We start from the raw sequence: 20,309 nt of genomic DNA, 5'->3' as shown, positions 1-20,309 counted from the left end.
TGTTCAGAAACCTTTTAATCTCCTCATTTGATGCTACAATACGAGTAAAGAGGGCTTTCCACCCAGCCCCAGCTTCGCGAGGTTTTGCGAGTCACGTATTTCTAGTTTATATATTGGCCTGCAACTGCTTAAATTCCATTTTCATAAACAACTTATGTCCATTTCAGTTTTTTGGTAGTTCTAACTCCAGAAACTGACATTCAGGATGGAGATTGGCTGGAAGGGTAGAAGTATTGTTTTGGAGCCAGCGGGCAGATTCACAAGGTCCTCCTATCTTAACCCTATTTAGACCGGACTTTTTCCAGTTTTTTGGGGTCTTCATAGGTGACTTCGCAAGGTTAAAAGTTATAACAATGTTTCCTTTGACATCCGCAACGGGTAGTGATGACGTCACTGACGTGGTTATTACGTAATGATTGTCAAATGGAGGCCATCTTTGATGCTTCATCTTTAATTACTGGAATTCCCCAAGACTTCAGGAAAGCGAACAAAAAGTAATCAAAACCAATAAAAGAACTTACACCAATATGAGCTAAAAACGTTAAAGTTTGCAATAAGAAAAGTAATTTTTCTTCATTTTAAAAAGAGATTTTCCATTTTCTGAATAAGCCGTCAATCAAAAATTAGTTGCCATGGCAACATCAAAGCCAATGAACACTAACCGACCACATTACATTTTTTCTAGATAAATTTCTGGACAATTCCTGAAATTTCATATCGTTTGCTCAAATATTAAAAACCTGCTCCTCCCGGTCTCGATAGGGTTAAGATATATCTTATGGATGGTGCCTACTTTTGTTACTGCGAATACGGTCTGTGCATCTCGAGATACTTGGGTTTCCTATGGGTGGTGCCTACTAATACAGGGATATTTTTGCGCGGTTTAAAACTATGTGGAGAAAGCAGAAATTAGCAAGTGCTCATGAAATTCAAAAACAAAATTTGGGGTAACCATGCATTTATTATTATTTTTCAGAGATAATAGAGCTTCAATTTGGACAAAAAATGCCATACATTCCTTTATATTTTACGGCTTTTAGAATTATTGCTGCTTAATTATCTCTAAAAACTGCGTGGTTACCCCCAGTTTTCTTCTTTTTTTTTTTTATTTCAATAGCCCTTGCTAAGAACTGCTTTTCCCGCATAGTCATAAACCGTGCAAGAATACTTCTGTATCAGCAGGTACTGTCCTTAAGTACCGGTAATAATCAAAGATTAGGGAGAGCCACCCCCCTCCCACCCCCCACACCTACACACACACACACCAGTGAAAGATATTTCAACCACTGACAATCATCATTAGTGACTCAATTCGAGATCTTTAAGTATTCCATGCCACAAGCGCGCTTTGGATATGAGATGATAGGTAGGGAATCGAGTAGTGGGCTACAATCATTTCACATCCAACAACCGCGAGCGGAATAATTGCTTTATTGAAAGCAACCGAAAACTATTTCTAGATGTTGCTCATTTCATTGTACAAGAAAGATTAGCAGACCATTTAGTGAAAGCTATTTCTTGGTCATGGTGTAAGCCAATCAAAACTCCGGAATTGCTTTATCCAGTGATCCAATTTTAAATATTCTTTATTGATCCTTTTAGCCTTTTTTGCCTGTTTCTTTGTTGTGTTGTTGTGATATTCTTAGCCTATACAATTATATGGATAAGAAGATTTAGATGGAGTTGATGATTGATTAGGGCTTTAGTAAGTGTGCGTTTCTTTCTTTCGTCATTGTTGATGAATACTGTAAGGTAACCGCCTTGTCACAAGGGGCCATTGTTGAGAGAAAAAAATTTGTTGCACTGACTTTATAAGCGAGCTGATTTCGTTACTAAACAACTTTGAGCAAGCTCGTTGCTTAAAATTGTTAATTTTAATCAAGCCGGAGCAGCTCTTTGCTGAAAGGTTTTTTGTTTAATAGCTTCTGTTTGATTCCCGGAATTAAGAAGCATCATATTTAAGTATGTTTTTAAGCACCTAAATTGTTTGCAGTTAGTCTGTAGTTTGGTTTGTTTACTAAAAATCGATAACTTAACAAAAAACAATGCAGCGGGCAATAGTAAAATCAAAAGGACACCAGTCTGTTTACGACAAGGCCTTGACGATATTTCAAGAACGGACCAAGACCCTCAAACATGCTGAACAAGAAATTGAAAAGGAAAGGATTCAAACTAACATAGACCACAAGTTTGAGGAAAGAAAAGTTCGAGAAGACTTGTTAAACTTGACTAGGGATAGACATTGTTTTGCCAGAGAGGCAAGGAATAAACTGGAACCTCAGCTACCGTCTATAGTCAACAGGGAAAAGACGTTTCAAGGATGGACTTCGAGAGAAAAGAAGAGATTACTTCGCTCTTTTAGCGGGGAGAGAAACGACGATTTGTTCCCTGTAATCACTTGTACAGATGCCAACATACCGAGGATTATGAGAAGGACGATTTCAAAGGAATCGCAATTTCACAATTGGTTGATTGGCCTGCCAAGGATTCAAGATCCCGGAGTCGAGGGGCGAACATTTCAAAAAATGAAGTTGGTGAAGCAAAAAGCACAAAATGAACATGTTCAAACACAATGCAGCGATGCGAGAGCAATGAAGAAACACTCAAAGGTACAAAACATTTATAATATCCCTTTAACTCTAAGAGACACAGAAATTACAACTAAAAGGCATCGTGACGGTGGTTCGCGGCGTCTGCGAAAAAACAAACTTGTAATGATTGCGTCTCAAAACTGGAACTTTAAGGAAACTGAAGGAAAGTTAGCAAAGTTGAACAACGCAAAGCAGGAATTAAGTTAAAGGTGCGTTAAGCTAATGCGACGAAATAAATGGCACACAAACAAAAGTTTTAACAAGTTATATCACATTGTTTACTGCTTCTTACTTAATGCCTTTTAGAAGCTGTATGAATGAACTAGGCAAGAATATGAACCTAAAGGTATTCTGTAACTTGCATCTAAAAAATTTGACAAATAAACTCTTTTGACAAATAATGTATTCAAAACTGACTTTTTTAACGCCTTCAAATAGTAATTCGTTTATGTATGTCCTTAACACCGCCTGCCTAGATTAGCTCGCTATTTGCAGGCGGTGTTCATTAATTTTGTACGTAACGTTTGAAAAAAACTTAATAAAACTTGAAACTTGAACTTGAACTATATAATCTTTTTGGTGGGTCTTTTTTAGCCCTGGAGAGCCTGTGTGTCGCCCTTATTCAAATCTAATGACGTTTATTTATGCATCTTTTGTTGACAAAAGAGAAATCGTTATTAGACTATTTGCTCTCTCGTGGCGTTCATTATGAAGGCTTACTAGGTTTGCTAGTTCACAGTTGTATGTACAGTATACAAGTCAATCCAATCTGATGTGATCCTGTTTGTAGACAGTTCATAACTAATTAATATTTGTTCTGAATTTGATGTTCTTCAATAAACAAACTCACGACTAATTGAGATGATTTAATAAGTGATAGAATCATTAGGAGCGTTTGTTCAATGTTACTAAAAGTTTCTCGCTGTTTTAGTAGTAGTTTGTCATCAAGACCTATCTCAATTAATTAGACGAGACGACACATCCATTGCATTGTAATCTTCAGTATTTGAAAAGCATCAAAGTCTGCTTTAAAAGCCAGAAAATTTTACGGCTTATTAAGCCCTAAATTAATCCCTTTTTTGTCATTAAGAACAGAAGTTTCCCGGCTACAGGAAATATACGATTGAATGACGTTTGATGTATTCACTCTCATATTGTATTAGTTTTTAAGGATCTCAATGGCGCCGTACCTTGTTACTTATAATAATGAATTTACTGTTACAAAACATGTCGCACGCTCAGGTGAGATCGTCTCAAAGACTTTCAAATGACCTTCCCAAGTACTCGTATAAAATCGTATGGGTAGCGTACGTTTAAGGCAGCTGAATCAAAACTGTGGAACACCCTACCTTTGGATTTAAGACTATGCAGTTCAATAGAATTTTTTAAAAACGGTTTGAAAACGTATCTTTTTAAACTGGCTTTTTAAAAATAGTGATTAAACAAGCCTGTTGTAAGATAATTTAGTTTTTAACTCAATATTCCTTCTTTTTAGCATTCAGTTATTGTTAAGTGCCATGAGCAATATTGTTATATATATAGGCGCGCGTGGATATATTGCGAACTCACAAAACGACTAGCTCCTTGTTGACTTGATCACTCAGTTGGAGGGGCACTGCACCAGCATCGCTCCTGGTTCAAATCCCTTTGCCTTTTTTCTCTTTGGACACTGCTCAAGTTGCTTACATGACTGAAGTTTGTTCCAGGTGGTAAGATTGCATGAACAACGAAAACTGGCGTACGAACGAAAATTATTAGGAGCCGTGGAAAAAAAAAAAAATAAAAACAAAAAAAGAGAAAGAAGAGACTGGAAAACTCTCCCCAGTCTCTTCGCCGTTATTATTCGCTCGCATCGCAAAATCGTTCGCCCGGTCCCTACTATCTCAACAAACAAGCTAACATAATTGCGATGGTCTTCTAATCATCAAAACCTCTCAACCGCAGTTTTGAAGTATCTGATATTTCAAATGTTCATTCTTATAATTTATGCTCGTGCTCCGCAAGCTCTTTTCCAGACCACAAAATGACCAGTTCCCAATTGGCTGGTAGCTCAGTTGCTGGAGCACTTTGAAGGTATCACGAAGGTCATGGGTTGGATACCGGTTTTAGCAACTGATTAAGTTGCTTTCATGGCTGCAATATTTACACAAACAAAACAACAACAACAACAACAAAACCCGTGACAAATTTGGTCTTCAGAATCTACATTTCTCAAAAAAGCGCTCTATTTGGGCCTTTAGACTTGTTATCACGTTAAAATGTTTGTTTCGCTTTAAGAAGCGAAGAAATAATTCAGCTTTTAGGCTTAAATCATGATATTGATTTACCATATCTAAATATGGTAAATTTAGTACGGTAATAAATTGCCCATGCTACCTTGCGAGGTTTTCGGACATTGTAAAAATTGCCAGTTGACACATCGAGCAATGATCATGCACTGTAAACTCTACCGAGCTTCGGCTGACATAAGAACATAAGGAGTCCAGTTTGAATGAAAGGGTACATTGAAGAAACAAACAAACATGAAGGGGGTTTGGGGTCGACTTACAGTAATCTAGTAAATGATACCAAACGCACGCATTATGTTTGGAATTAACGTCATCCTTAAGCCTGGTTCACACGTACGACGCAAGCATAAGCACAAGGATGTTTACACGTGCGATAAGCATAAGGTGACATACGCAAGCGAAGGAGTATAAAAATTTTGCGCAATTGCGGGGCCGGGCTGCCTTTTGGCGCGAGATTTGATTCCAACATGGCGGGAAATGGCAACGCATGAGTAACTAGAATGTACGCTGACAACCTGTGACTATTTTCCAGTTTCCTTTCCTTGCGCTTGTGCTTATGCTTGCGTCGTCCCGGTTTACACATAGGACGCGAACGACGCAAGCACAAGCACAAGCACAAGAGAATGGAAATCGTTCCATTCTCTTGTGCTTGTGCTTGCGTCGCACCGGTTTACACGTAGGTTTCTTGTGCTGATGCTTTATGATTGCGTCGTACGTGTAAACCAGGCTTAAGTTGCAATGCGCAACCTTTTTCTAATAAGCGCCTCTCTTGCAAGGTGTTTTTGCCAATGTGCGCACCCATTCCCATAAAAGTACGTTGCGTAAGCGTAGCCAAAACAAACAGGAGCTGCTCTTTGGATACTCCATTGAAAAACACTCAAGAGTAAAGTGAAAATATGTATAACTTTAAGTGGAGTGATTTATATCCACTTTATTCTTTGATTAATATATATTAGCAGCTTTATTGACTGATTGGATTATGTTTTGCAGCTTCAGTTCGAATGGTGTGTCGTAGTGTATTTAGAATAATGACCTGATTTCCTTTTGTTATAGAAAACATTTGTTTGGCAGTATCCTGGGAATTATAGTTGCTGCTCAAACAAAATGCTGATCCATATGTTGTACAAGGTGGTGCCATTAACGATGAAGTGATACTATATGACCATTCAAATAAAAGCTATTGAGCAATACTTCTTTTAAGTTCTTTTCAGGTTATACAGAATGGCTCTACCTCGAGCTTGTCGAAGTTTATGAAATGCATACATTTGAAGTGCGGGTTAAAGAATTAAATAAACAAGAGACTATCACAGTTATTCACGCAACTGATTTGCAGAAATTAATCGAATCCCGTTCAAGCCTGAATTTTTCAAGCCTTATTTTTTCAGCTGCTTGCGTAGATAACTACGAGGGTCTCTTTCACTGCCATGCGAAAAGCACTTCTTGTGACAACCTCGTTCCTAGGGCCGGGTAGACGAGGTCGACCTTGTGAAACTGGTTGCTTTTGGCAGATAAGCGAAAGGTAGTTTAAAAGGTGATACTCTTATCACGTTTTTATTTTTGAGGAGCGCTATTTCGTTTTTTTGTTTTTTCCTTCATTCACACCTTCCCGTTAAACCACAATTCAATCTACTATTATGCTAATTACATTGTTCTCGCTCCAATATAAAAGAGACAAAGAGTAATCGACATCGAATATTCAGCAGACATCCTTCTGTTGCTTAATCCTCGTTCGCCAGTAAGCAATCGGCCCTGAACCTAACCTGCCTGGTAAGTTATTTGCCGTACTGTATTGACTTTAACACACCCTGATACTCAATTACTCAGAGAGAAAACGCGAGGGATTGCTGTTGACCTGAATTCTGTGGTTATTTTATTAACCAAAGTGAGGCAACTTTTTCTGTAAATGGAAACATGAAAGTTTATTTAACATCTTCTCCAAGGCGCTTTCTTCTAAGACGCACAGCCAGTGACAATCTGACTATTACTATTATGGTGTGTCGCGCGTCATTGTTCTAGCACGCTTCCGTATGATCAATCTACTTCTTGTATGCAAGCTGCATTACATGTGCTGACGAATTAACTGATTGAAATTTCATTTTTGAAACCCACAAAGAGCAATAAAACAATTATATTGATACCCTAGTCTACGCCTGAATACTTTTTCACTCTATGGGCAAGTCTGTTCTTGTAGCCATCCTTGAAGTTTTTTCTCAGTTTTGACGGATCTTCATTTTTTCCCATAACAATACGTTGTAGGACGAAGAGCCGTAAAACACAGAAATGCCGTTAACGTATGCCTGGCGAGGCAGGTAAGAAACCTTAAATTTTATTTTGCAATCAGACTGTTTTATGACCAGGACGCAGTTGTTCAAAGAGCGGACTGGATTACGTTGTCCAGAGCCGGGATCAATGTACTCCAACTAAACAGTACATTTCATCCGCTGGATGAAGTTATCCACTCCTTGAACAACCGGGGCCAGGTGAAAGATTATATAACAACCCAATGCTCACGTGATAAAATACGTCGACCCGCACGTGCAAAAAGCACTGAACAAACAAACAAACAAACAAACAAACAATCATCCGCTGGATAAAGTTATCCACTCCTTGAACAACCGGGGCCAGGGGGAAGATAATATAACCACCCAATGCTCACGTGATGAAATACGTCGACCCGCACGTGCAAAAAACAAACAAACAAACAATCATCCGCTGGATAAAGTTATCCACTCCTTGAACAACCGGGGCCGGGTGGAAGAAAAAAAAAAACAAAAAAACAAAACAAAACAAAACAAAACAAAACAAAAAACAAACAAAAGTAGTCCCTGGAGTTAAACTTGCGCGCACCTTGGTTTCATTGGTTGGCTTCTTGGTTGTTCAGCTTTTACTTTCCAAATCCCCCTAGTACAATTCGAATACTGAACACATGAAACGAGTACAATTTTAACTTGTTGTATTGAACTGTGGGTTCGCGAAATTTGGCACAACTCCCAGTAGGCTAAAACGCTTAGTCGATAGAACACTGCACCGGCATTGCAGAGGTCATGGAATCCCGTTCAAGCCTGATTTTTTTTTTTAGGCTTTTTTTTCGCAACTGCTTAAGTTGCGAGGGTCTTTTTTCTATTTAGTCCTGTTATGTTTATGCAATATTACCGCGTAGATAAACTCTTGCATGCATTGGCGTTATGAAAGGTTTATACAGAGTATGAGAGTTCTTTCTTTGTTGCCTTAGACAACGATTCTTATCCCCAATATCGCAACTAGCGTTGTGATAGTAGATCAACAACTCTCTGTCCTCTTATAAAAATCAGCACAAAATGCTGAATTGATCGCACGCATGGACATTCGTTTACCAGAAGGTTTCTTCTACAGGTCACTGTGATAGATATATATCGATAATTGTATAAAAACAAGCTAAACAGGTTCTCTTAGCCCTAAACTCCACGCTAAAAAGCTAATTCAGGCCTAGGGCACGCTAACCCTCTTGGTTTAAGTATACCAGTACAACAGTGACCTGTACTTGTAGTCTGTGGAATGAGACCTGTCAAAGAGATCTACTTGTGACTACAATTCATTTGAATCTATTATTCGAACGTACTGTTTAACCGGAACTAGCTTACGGTTTCTTGTAATCAACACCTGACTACAAAAAACTTGGATTATGAAACTCAAGTCATTACTGGTCATTTACCGTGTAGTTTAACACCAGAAAAAAAAGGGCCGGATGTGGACCGGTTATGAACCCTGCCATGACAACAATAGTGCTGCAATTTATGTTGGAAGGGCCACGACCGTGCACAATCCTTTGTTTTAACGTTCACACTACAGTTGAGTATCTTAACAGGAACGTTTTTGTTGGCAAGTTGCTCCAACATATTTTCAAAACCTACTGTGGTTTGTTTACGGTCAAGGTACAAAATGCTAACAAAGACATATAACAAAGAAGTTTGTCAGGCTTTACAACTATTGCCTTTCATTAACTAAGATAGGACTTAACAAGGCCAGGTGATGAAGGAACGCTACACTGAATGGGACTAAGATTGGCCCATCCCAAGGGCTTTATATGTGCCAATTAAGCACCCAAAGAGCATCTTGTTATGACAACTATTCTCCTTTATACGGTATCCCTGTAATTATCTATTCTTCTCCCAGCAAAAGGGCAGTCCCTGTGTCTCTTTGTTTGTGCCAGGTTCTTCTGATAGATGACCACCAGCATTAAGGACCGACGTGACTTGAGTTTACATTCTAACTTATGCCAAGCACGTCTCATTTTTTCCCAGCAGTGAAAGCGATGGCGAGCAAATCGGAGAATTTGACCTGATAGATCAAGGTTCCAAGATGGCGCTTTACCCGCTAAAGGTTGATTTATCAGGGGTTAGTCACAGCAATACGCCCAGCGGACCAGAAACTTGTAGCTCCTCAAGAAGCTCGCAATTTTAGACTGTATTGGATGGTTTCACCTCTTTGGAAAAACAAGAGACAAAGGCAGAAGGGATCGAACCGAAAAAATGCATCGAACCAAACGAAGACAAAGAAAGATTACTTCACAGGAGACCAAACTCGACTGAGCTCACCCCAATTGATATAGTCAATGAATTCAGCCAACAATCGCACAGAGCTCGGCGCGCGTCCCTTCCCAGCCTGGGACTAGTTGCTGTGGACATTCAGTACAGTGTTCCATCAAAGAGGCACTCGGGATCTTATCCTGGGAACTTGGCCAACGGCATTGGGAAGACCGAGTTAGAAATTATCAAAGAAATTCCCGAGAAACCTGCCATACGGTCCGCGCGTCTGAAATTTAAATCAACCAATCAGATTTCAGCAACGGGTCAAAACTGAGTTTTCATACGTCATTGATATCTGCGCTCTGTGATTGGTTGTGCCAAGCAAGAGAAATTACATGAAGTGCTTATTGAAAGCGCAAGAAAAATATTTAGCATGGCCTGAAATGTTGTTTTCTGTTTCGTGCTTTTGATTTTACCAAGTTCACGACATAGCACGGCGACTATAAGTATTGATCGATTTACTGCGTTGTTTTGTTTTCGGTTGAATGACCAGTATATAGTGATCTTCGCCGCGTGAGGTTCACAGTGAAGACTCCGACGCTTTGGCCGACTCCGACGCTTTGGCCGACTCGTCGTACAATTTATGGACAGCTTTTGTTTGCATTCTGGTTTTGGAATATGCTTTTCAAATTGTTCTTACATTTCGGAGAGACTGATCTCGCCGGGTGGGAACTGTAGTGTTTAGGGATACAAATTCCCGACCTGTTTCTCTGCTAGGTAACAACGAGTATAAATCTTTGAGAGTTTTCCACGTCCTCTGCTTGCAATCCTCCTGCAGCACTTGTGTTTAAAGCTCAAAAAGACACTTGAAGTGTGCGGCTATTGTCAGTGTCTGTAAAATGTTGAAACGCAGCCCAGCAATAGCTCGGAACGGAATAAGAAGGCTATATCGATCAACTGTGGACTGGACTCTTCGCTCACCGACCAACATATGTGATTTCATTATAATTTTGGGAAGTTTGCAGGCCAGGCTGCAAACGTACTAGCTTTATGGCTAGTTTTATTGTCATTTATTGTCCCTACATTTTTTGTTTTGGTAATTGGTGATCTGTCTCAGTATGAGGTGCTTTTACCCTAAAATTTAACAGATTATCCTTATGGCTATTTTAGATATTTTTTACTTTTTATTTACCGATTTGTGCCATTAAATGGTTATAAATAAAGAAATTATATAAATTGAATAACATTGGTAAATGTATTTCTAGCCGGATGCATCACCCCTTAGACAGGGTGCGTGGGTGGGAGAGTGTCAAATGTTAAATGTCTTTAAGGATGGTGCCTACTATTGTTACTGCGCAAACAATAGTACGCACCGAGATACTCGGGTTTCTTATGGGTAGTGCTCACTAATACAGGAATATTTTTGCTTAGTTTAAAACTATGTGGAGAAAACAGAACTTAGCAAGTGTTCTTGGTATCCCATTGCATTTAAAATAAAATGCTTTCAATTGGTGGAACCCCAAACATGAGATTGAAAGGGGGGAAATAGAGCCCCCCCCCCCCCCACCACATGTGAGCTAGAGTAAGAATTTATGGATGCCAAACATCAGACATATTTATCAAGTTAGTGAATGCCATGAGCAAGAGGTGGAAAGAACATGTAGGGCGAGTTTTAGATAGGGTAACAAAGAAACAGCAAAAGTAAAAAGCCAGACAAAATATCAGAAGGAAATGCACGTCAAGTTTTAATAATAATGGAAATGATGCGAATTTGGGGCTTAAACTTATTACTGTTTTGAATCGGGGTTTGGATTATCTTCATAAATCTGAATAACAAGAACAGGAATCACGTCTAAATTTATAGGTGAAATGTCTAAATGTAAATAGGTGAAATTTTAACAACTACTAGCAATAGATTGATTTGAAAGTCTGGCCCGCCTAGATTACCACTCGCTACCTGCGGGCCAGTTCACTACCTTGTTCTTCTTGGTTGGATTTTTGAATCTGAACTTGAAACTCAGAGCAAGAGGTAGATATTTATAATATTTTAGCAATTATATTAGAGGTACATGTTGTGCGAACTCAGTTCCCAAATCTGGCCTGGAAATGTCTGTTGTGAAACTCGGGTTCTCAGCTAAAAAAGATACTGACGGCTTACTCGCTGATAACTCACAACAAGCTCGGGACGGTGATTCGAAAAAAGTGAGTAATGCATGCCATCAACCATTACAACCAAATGAAAAATAGAAATTGAAACTTTTTCGCGGATAGATCATAAAGCCGCAAACTAAATTTAATAAAAATCATGCGTATACAGTAGTGTAAATAATTTTATTCTGTATACTTACATATTTATTAATTTATTTAGTGCTACATTTTATATTTAAACGCATAGAATAGCGCAAATTGTTTAAGGAGTACCTCATTTAAAAGCACTGCCCGTGTCGGACGGCCGCGGTTGTCAAGGTTTTTCGCTCTCCTTCTTTTTAACGCTGTGAGGTGTTATTCACTAAGTGAAGCTAAGTGGCTGTGTGGAAAGGTCCAGAATGCTGGGGAAAGGTATCTAGTGGTTTCCCGTTTGCTTTACGTTGGAGAAATAGGCCATTTTCGAGAACTCTAGAGCGACTGGAGCGGTGATAAACAACAAATTCGATAGTATTGTCATTTAGTCCCAAGTGAAGTGTCACTTGCTAATGACGTAGGATAACCAGTTTTGACTGCCGCTCGTACTGCGGGCTCAAGCTCCGTATGGCAGGAAGGAAGGGGACATTCAGACAAGCCGAGTCATTTAAAAGCTGCAACTAATAAAACATCCTCGTCTTCTCAGCTAGAAGGCAATTCCAATTTGTCCCGAAGAAGAAGGTTTTCGCTCGGGGCACAACGAAATACGAACGTTGCAAATACCGCTTCTGGCCTTCCCGGCGCCAAGCAGAGACGTGCATCTTGCTCTTCGCGTGTGGAAGGCAATTCTGCTTGGCGCGTAAAAGTTCATCAAAGGTCTCTGGATATTAACGACGATTCCCACAACTTAGATCCTCATAATATTCAGCCTGCTCGTGGCAACCACCCATTGTATAAACGTCGAACCAGCCTGTCAAGCATTTCCAGTTTTAGCGGAGTACCTGTCAGTACAAAATACAATATACTTCCTAAAATTGGGCAGAAGAATTCACTTGTAGGAGAACCGGACGTCGAGTGATTTGGGCATAAGATTAAGAGCAGCATGTTGAAAACTTTCAACGGAATTTTTGGAAAAGTTAAACAATATTTTTTTCGTTATTCATGTTCTTCAGTCGAAGGCAATATAAAATAAATTATTGGACAATATCTTCTTTTATGATTTGATGAATGTAAAAATAATAATTTACTTAAACAAAAATTCAAGAAAACAAAGAGCACTATTTACATTGTGGGCACTGATCTTAGTCAAAGCTAAGGTGCGGTTTAGAAGCAACTTATATATATTATAAATAACAACTTATAAATTACTTTATATATTATATATTGTATAAATATTTTTCAATTTTATCGGCATGCTGCTTCTAAATTTGATTATTTTTCATCCCCACATATTAAATGACACTATTTGTCTTATGTGTACACGTGTATTGTTGTTCAATATATATTTTGTTCTCGTTATCATTCACCTCCATAAATGTAAAGAAAATGTAAGTGAGATAGTGCAATGTAATGTAAGACAGCGTTGTAGTGCTTTTGTAGATAATGCAAGTACTGTAAGTAGTGTAATTGTTAGTATTGCAAGTACAGTAAGTATCTGTTGTAAACATAGTAAGGACTGTTATTTATCGCATATTGTTAAGTTGTGTTTACTATTGTATTCTGTGTGTATCGAAAAGCTAAAAAAAAAAACATTCACCTCCATACAATAGAATCTGGTAAAATCCAACAATAACTAACTCGAACTCTCAAGGGAAATAAAAAATACTTCAAGTTAGTGTGGGTTCAGCTTAGCGGTGTTGCTGTGGAATTTCAAGTATCTTGTGACCAATTAATAAAGAAGAGAAGTCAGAAAGTGCTCTTGCTGACAAGACATCCCTATCTTTTTTTCTGTATTAAGGTAGCAAAAGACGCCAAAATACTCGTAAGTTAACATGGAATTTTTTTGGCAACAAGTTGGCATGACATGTCACGTGATTAGATGTTTCCACGGCAACAACATCTTGACGCGCAATTTTTTAAAATCTTGTTTGGTCTTTTAACGAGAACTATGAAGTTGATCGACTTAATTTTCAACACTTTTATTTCATCTTGAAGAATCCTAGTTTGATAGTTTTTGAGCCAATTTTGACGGTTTTGTAAGGTCTCTTCCCCCCAACCCTTCTCCGATAAATGAAAATAACCAAGGCGGCTGATCTAACATGGCGCCGGCTGTTCAGATACGATGACCTAATTTCCAAGTCATATTGCTTTATCATCATTTTTGTAGGCCTCAGAGGAACCAAAGACTTACTGTATACTTTCCAAGTTTCTTTGCAACAGTTTGCATGGTCCTCAAGTTACGGGTGTGGGGTGGGGGCAGATTCTGTCCTCCAAAGAGGCTCAGGAATGTAACATGGGATTAAAGACAACTGGAGACATTTACGAAGTAGAAAATATTTTTCGAGTTTCCACAGAGTAACAGAAAGGAGAGTAGAAGTAGCATTGCTAGCTTGTTGGTTGGTAAGTTCGGAAATTTCCTTGCACGCCCTCCTATGGGGCAGTCTATCGAAAAATTAAAACGCCCTTATATAGCCAATTAGATTGCGAGTTAGCTTAAAAACCGGTCAGTGGGTTATGTTATTATCTTCGTAAATCGTAAGCTTTCCTGGGAAAGCATAGTGTCGAGCATTACAAGCCATCTCACACGATTCCTTGCTATTAATTTGTTTTGCTCTCTCCCACGAGCAGTCCATTCCGCATAGAGTATGAGGAAAACCTGAAGGGTATAACATAATTGGGAAGCGTTTAATACGCGTGCACTTTTGCGTTTATTCATTTTATACCTTCCGTTCTATCTATACATTTATTTTATATTGATTCGAAATTACAGTATGCAATAATTGCATAGAATCATCTCAAAAACCTTAAGCCGGGTGCCGGTTTAAAAAATAAGTGTGCCTTTTCGAACGTACACCCTGTAATCAATTGTACACGTTTCAGTAATATTCAACGTGCTTGAACCATGGGCTCCTGGCCAGAACAAACAACAACAACAAAACATCTCGTTTGCTGACACAGGTTTCATGACCAGGGGGCCAGATTCATGGAGTCCCCTTAAGTTAAGATATATCTTAAGTATCGTTTCTTAACAATAGACCTATTCGGCTAACTCAATGTTGTACCCAATTCAGATCCCCCTGGGTTAAGATTCTTTGTTTATCTCATTTGCATTATAATGTAGCATCTACATTTAAATGATATGGAAATACTTAGAACAAAACATTTTATGCCCAAAGGATTTGAATTGGGTACAACATTGCGTTAGCCGAATCGGTCTATAGACTTTCGTAAAGAAACAATCCTTACGATACATCTTGACTTAGGCGGGCTTCGTAAATCTGACCCCAGTTGTTCAAAGAGCGGATAATTTTATCCACTGGATAGGTCGCTATCCACCAGATAAAATGTGTGCAAGATTTTCACGATATTCCAATAATTTGTGAATAGAGTAGAAGCACATGTCAAATTTAAGTATGGGATTGTGTTGAAAACTTGCCAAAAGCGTTGGTTGGAGTACATTTGCTCCACTGGACAGCGACTTATCCTGTGGATAAAGTTATCGGCTCTTTAAACAACTGGGGCCAGGACTTTAGAATCCACGCCCTTTGTACGTCATTCTTATCCGAAACAGGTTTTTTGGACGCAATACATTCTCAAACCAAACCAATACATCTTCAAGTCGCAATACATCTTCAAACCAACCAATCTTTTTCGGTAATCGTTTAGCTTGCCTATTTTCCTGTCTTTCCATTTATATAAATTTGTAAAAAATATCCTGGGAGAGAATAATCTCCCGCAGTTTCATAAGTTGCTTTAAGGTGGGGCTCTACCTGAATTTGAGTGAAATTTGAAGAGTTTTAAGAATGGATAGAAGAAAGAAAATGATTTTTGGAACACTAACAGACAGTCGACAACCACGCAAGAGCACCCCAGGTTGCTAGTGGACTAACTTGGTATCCGTCTATTAATTATTAACTACAAATTCTAATTTTAAAACTTCACTAAATCTTCAACATTCCTTATTTCTTTTAATTTTACCAATCCTTCAAGAAAAATTATTTCCTTCCAAATATACCTAAAAATCACCCAAAAATTCATAAAACACCCCAAATCATTAATTTGTGCTATGAATGGAGGGTTTTTGTATTGCTTGAAATGCAAACAAGATATTTTCATTTGACCGATTTTAAGCGGCGTGAAAATGGCTTTTAGGTGAACCCCCACCTTAATTAACGAAAGCATGGCCAATTGTTACTTTAAAGCGAAACGGCTTGAAATACTCACTATTCACAGTCGTGAGTTAGACGAACTTATTTACACTTATCAGTGAAAATTAGTATTCCAAATTAATGTGCAAAGCTGCCGTGCGGTGTTTAAGGTTTTTATTATTATGCACTATTTCAATGGTTTACAACAAAAGGAAATTACAATATATAAGAAAAGTAACATAAAGACAGCATTAAATTACATAAATGTGAAAAGTAAAATGTGCGCAGTGACCAAAGGAGCTCAGGCTTTCGAGTTGGTCACTGCCGCGTGCAACTAACTGGCTTATAACGTGCAACTAAATAGAGCAAAAAAGTAAAGAACAATAAAAGTGTAATAATAGAAATATACTACAATTTTTACATAAAAAAACAATAGGAATGATAATTAATAGTGAGGGCAATACCTTTCAAATACCCAATATTCATTGGGCATTTAAAAGGTACAATTTGTACTGCTTGTAGAAGCTACGGTGCTTTCCAGCTGTTGTACAAAACGTTAGAGAATGTTTCCCGTTTTTGATTTCGAGCAGTCTGAGGTCCCTTTCAGTCGCTCCCATCTTATAAGAACGTTTGAAGTGTCCATACGTCATCTGTCTCCTCTGTTCATTTTCCATCAGAGGCAAGACGCAGACTGTTTAATGAGACAAACGAGCCACTTTAAACGCCTTCTTTTTCTTGAGTCCCCGACAATTTATCTTAGGAAATCTAGTTGACGCATCATCACGGCAAGTAGATGAGCTCCACGAGGAACCGGACGAACTGGACTGACTGCAAGCGTCAATGTCCATATCATCGTCAATGATCATTGTTTTGTGAACTCGTATTTTCCAATTCGCCATTTCACACGTCGATGCTTTTCTGTTTGGCTGAGGCGCATTTTTTACGCATCTGAAAGGTCTTGCTGAGTTAAAACTCCGGCTCGGGCGTACAGGCCGTTGTTCTGCCTTGTATGGGGCAGAAAGATTCCTTTTACACTGTTTTGAACTGAAAATATCTCCCTCACTCTTGCTTTTGCTTTTTAAAATTGCAGTCCCTTCTTCTTCTGGGACCTCGACTATGCTTGGTAGATCTTTCAATAAACTGGATACCCAGTTGACGGGACAGCTGTTTGCTTTTCTCCTACTTCCTGGAAAATTCAGGTCCAAATCGACTTCCTTTGCATTCATGGCGGGAAAAGATGCTTTTCCGGCGGGAAGTTCGATTTCGGTAGCAAACGTATTGCTGGGTTCCAACACTGTCGATATTTTTCGCCTTCTCAAAAGTCCTTCATCTCCTGCTGAACTTACCATCTCAGTGCTTTTCTTTTCCTCGTTGTTCACAGTCTGCACTCCGAAGACAGTTTGACGTTCTGCTGCCTTTAATTCGAATAGTTCTTTTGTAACTTTACAAAAGTCTTCACTGCCAGGGAGTAAAAGGCTTACATCCTCGCTGCTGTCGCAAAACGTGTTTTCAATGGTCATATCGTGTTTAGCTAACTCTTGATAAATGAGAATCTCATCCATTCCATGTGACTACTGTATGAGTACTCTGAAGTGTAGCAAAGTGTACTTTACGTACATTTTAAAAACAACTTGTTTTTATGTTTTCGGGCCACAACTCATTACGGAACCACATCACGTACGCAAAACGTTTTATACCTTACACTAAAACAATTCTTTTGTTTTCGAACGACTAAAGGGGCTTGTGCTGACATTGTTTTTATGTTATTTGTTATCCATTCTTTTGAGTGAAGTACAAATGAAATATAATAGATGTGAGTTCCGGATGAAAGATTTGAAAACACCATCGCAGTTGTGAAAGTTGCCAAAAGAAAGCCTGTAGCACTAAATTAGTTAATATCCAGGCTTGGGTGGGATTCGAACCAATGGCTTTTAATAGTGCCGGTGCGTGCTCTATCAACTGCACTGTCCGCAAGTCAACTGTCAGATGGTCATTTTGTGAGTTCGCAAAATCCCGAAGAGAATAAACACATGACAGTGAAATGAAAGTGAAATATAAGAGGTATCATATCCGTGAACTAAAAATGAAATGTTTGAGTTGTTTTGAACATGTTTTTAATAAAAGGGGACGTTGAGCTCAGCCTATTAAAACTAAATTCTCTACCTGAATGTTACAATCACTAACAGATGTAAGTACCACTTTTCACTCATAAAAGGCGCAATTAGCAAGCTTCAGCTTGCATGACGCGAACTGAACAAAAGCACAAATGTACAAACAAGTAATGAAGCTGTGCGACAAAAGGCATACATTCTTAGCATTCTTGACTTCTGACAATTGATTTATGTACAATTATCAGTGCACTCTGGGAACAGTAACTAAGACAACGGGACTAGAACATTGCAAACTTCTTGCTTTTGTTCATTTACGAGTCTGGTCTGATTTATAGTCACTTCCTCTCCACAACAAATTACTGACGAGCAAGCAACTCCACTAATGAAAGTTGATTCTTTGTCAAGGTTGGGTTTGTCATGATCTTTCATTGACTAATTGTTGTTTAACAAGACAAACAATGAGTCATGTCAGCTCGTGACCAGCGTCTAGAACGGATCCCATCCACGTGAATATGTGATGATAGCACAATGTTCACGTGACAGGGACCAACTTGCTCCTTCTTATGTTGACTGTGTAACGCTATCACGGATAACAAGCAAATATTGATTCTTTGGCCTGAAAAGTAGGTAATTTTAAAAAAACAAGCAACAAAAAATGAGAAATAAAACCCATGTCAGCTCAAATGGTTTACACTGACCTCTTCTGTAAATAGCCAGCTGGTCTGCCTCCTGCCAGTTGGGAGTTTTATCCTATTATTTTCAATTTATATTATTTCTTTATATGAAGTTCAATGCTCGGCCCCACTAGCACTTATGCTATTAACACTGCCGTGGGTAAAAAAAGGTTTTTTTTCCCTTCTGGTATTGCTTCGTAAGAGTATATTAAAAGCTCATCGGGAAGAGAAAGGGACTGTTCATTGACATACTCAAAAAGTAGAACCACCTTGTGCAGCAAAGCCGCTAACTGCAGCAAAACAGTGAAGTGCTTGAGTTCAAAAGCGTTCATCGGAATGGTCACATTTTACCAAGGCTGTAGGGTTACTATTTTATAGGTATATCTCTGCTTTAAGTTCACTCTACACACTTGGTTTCCTTGGTCAAAAGAGGCTTGACTGACTAGAAAAACCAGAGGAACTCGAACTTCGGGACACACTCCTCCCTAAATCACAACTGCAGCTGTCATCGTCGATGCTAATACTTCTCTTGTGCAGTTTCACTTTCCATCTGGAATCTTCAGCAACGGTTGCACTCATGGGCCTTCGTCGCCCGCGGCTTCCAGATGAACACCAATCCGACGTGGAACGGCGTCTGGCTAAAACTTGGTGCCTTGGAGCTTGTGCCAATGTCCCGCTTCCAGGAATACTCTTTCTCATACCCGATCGGCTATCTGCGTTAAGGTCTTGTTTACACTTATGGCGTGTCGTTTGGATTGCACTCGCAGCTGAGTCACTCGAAAGTCTTCCAAGGGGTAGTTTAGGAAGTTTTCCCATTGAAGAGGTTTGTACTGGGAGTGAATACCTTCTTCTACGAGTTGTTGTTGAAGCAAGCCCATCAGAATTTATTTTGCGTAAGTTTGGATGACAAGCAATCTCTGCTTTCCAAACACGACCTGAGTTCCTGTCAGCTAAGCTTTCATCCTTTTGTTGGTCATGTTCGAATGTTGAAGTCCCTGAATATCTGGCCCCAGAAGCTTCTTCGAATGACGCTTCTCCGCATTCGATTTGGAGCTCGGCTAGGTGGCTAAGAAGAAGATCGTGTCTTGTTTCAAAAGCAGCGATTATATCTTTCATTTTTGGTCGTCCGTCCGTCATTTTTTATCACACTTATAGCTTACCTTTTTTAAAGGATATTAAAACGAAATATCATCAAAAAGTGGTTGCGTGCCTGATCGGAGTTGAAATCGTATATGTTCCACACGTTTGGTTTCCAAAAGTGCTTTGGTGAATTAGTAAACGGAGGACCTATTGGCTGCCTATTCTTTACGTTTTGTATTAGTGTTTGTTTAAAAAGACTTGATCATATATATTTTTTTAATTTCAAGTATTGATCTTGCGGTTAGTTAAATTACAAAACTGAAAACCTATTGGCTGCTTATTCCTTACTTCAGTGACCAGGGATTTGTCAGCTTAACCCATAAGTATTAATTCGCTTGTTTACAAACGATTTTAGTCTTAAGCCTCTTGTCAATGGCCTTGCACTTGTTTCGGTATGGAGTGATTGCACGGAAAACTGGCTTTGACTCATGATAAATTAAAAAAAAAAAAGGAAAAAATATTTGCCTTATTAAAAAAAGAAGAAATGATAAAATTTACAATAATGGCGAGCAGACCTCAAGAAACCACCAGGCTTACAAGAGGCCCCCTCGGCTGTCATTAATAAATAGAAA

The 20,309-nt window shown here is 38.8% G+C and overlaps 1 long non-coding RNA gene across 2 annotated transcripts in view; it reads right to left on the bottom strand.

The window, feature by feature from the left end:
* The window catches only part of LOC146478325 (uncharacterized), a 120,050-nt gene that overhangs the window by 10,703 nt on the left and 89,038 nt on the right, over window positions 1–20,309 (bottom strand). The window lies entirely within an intron of this gene.

The sequence above is a fragment of the Pavona decussata genome, unplaced genomic scaffold (assembly GCF_977016875.1).
Source record: "Pavona decussata unplaced genomic scaffold, jaPavDecu1.1 SCAFFOLD_64, whole genome shotgun sequence".
Taxonomy (NCBI): Eukaryota; Metazoa; Cnidaria; class Anthozoa; order Scleractinia; family Agariciidae; genus Pavona; species Pavona decussata.
Note: the sequence above shows the minus strand (reverse complement) of the source record. Positions and strands in the feature narration are given on the sequence as shown.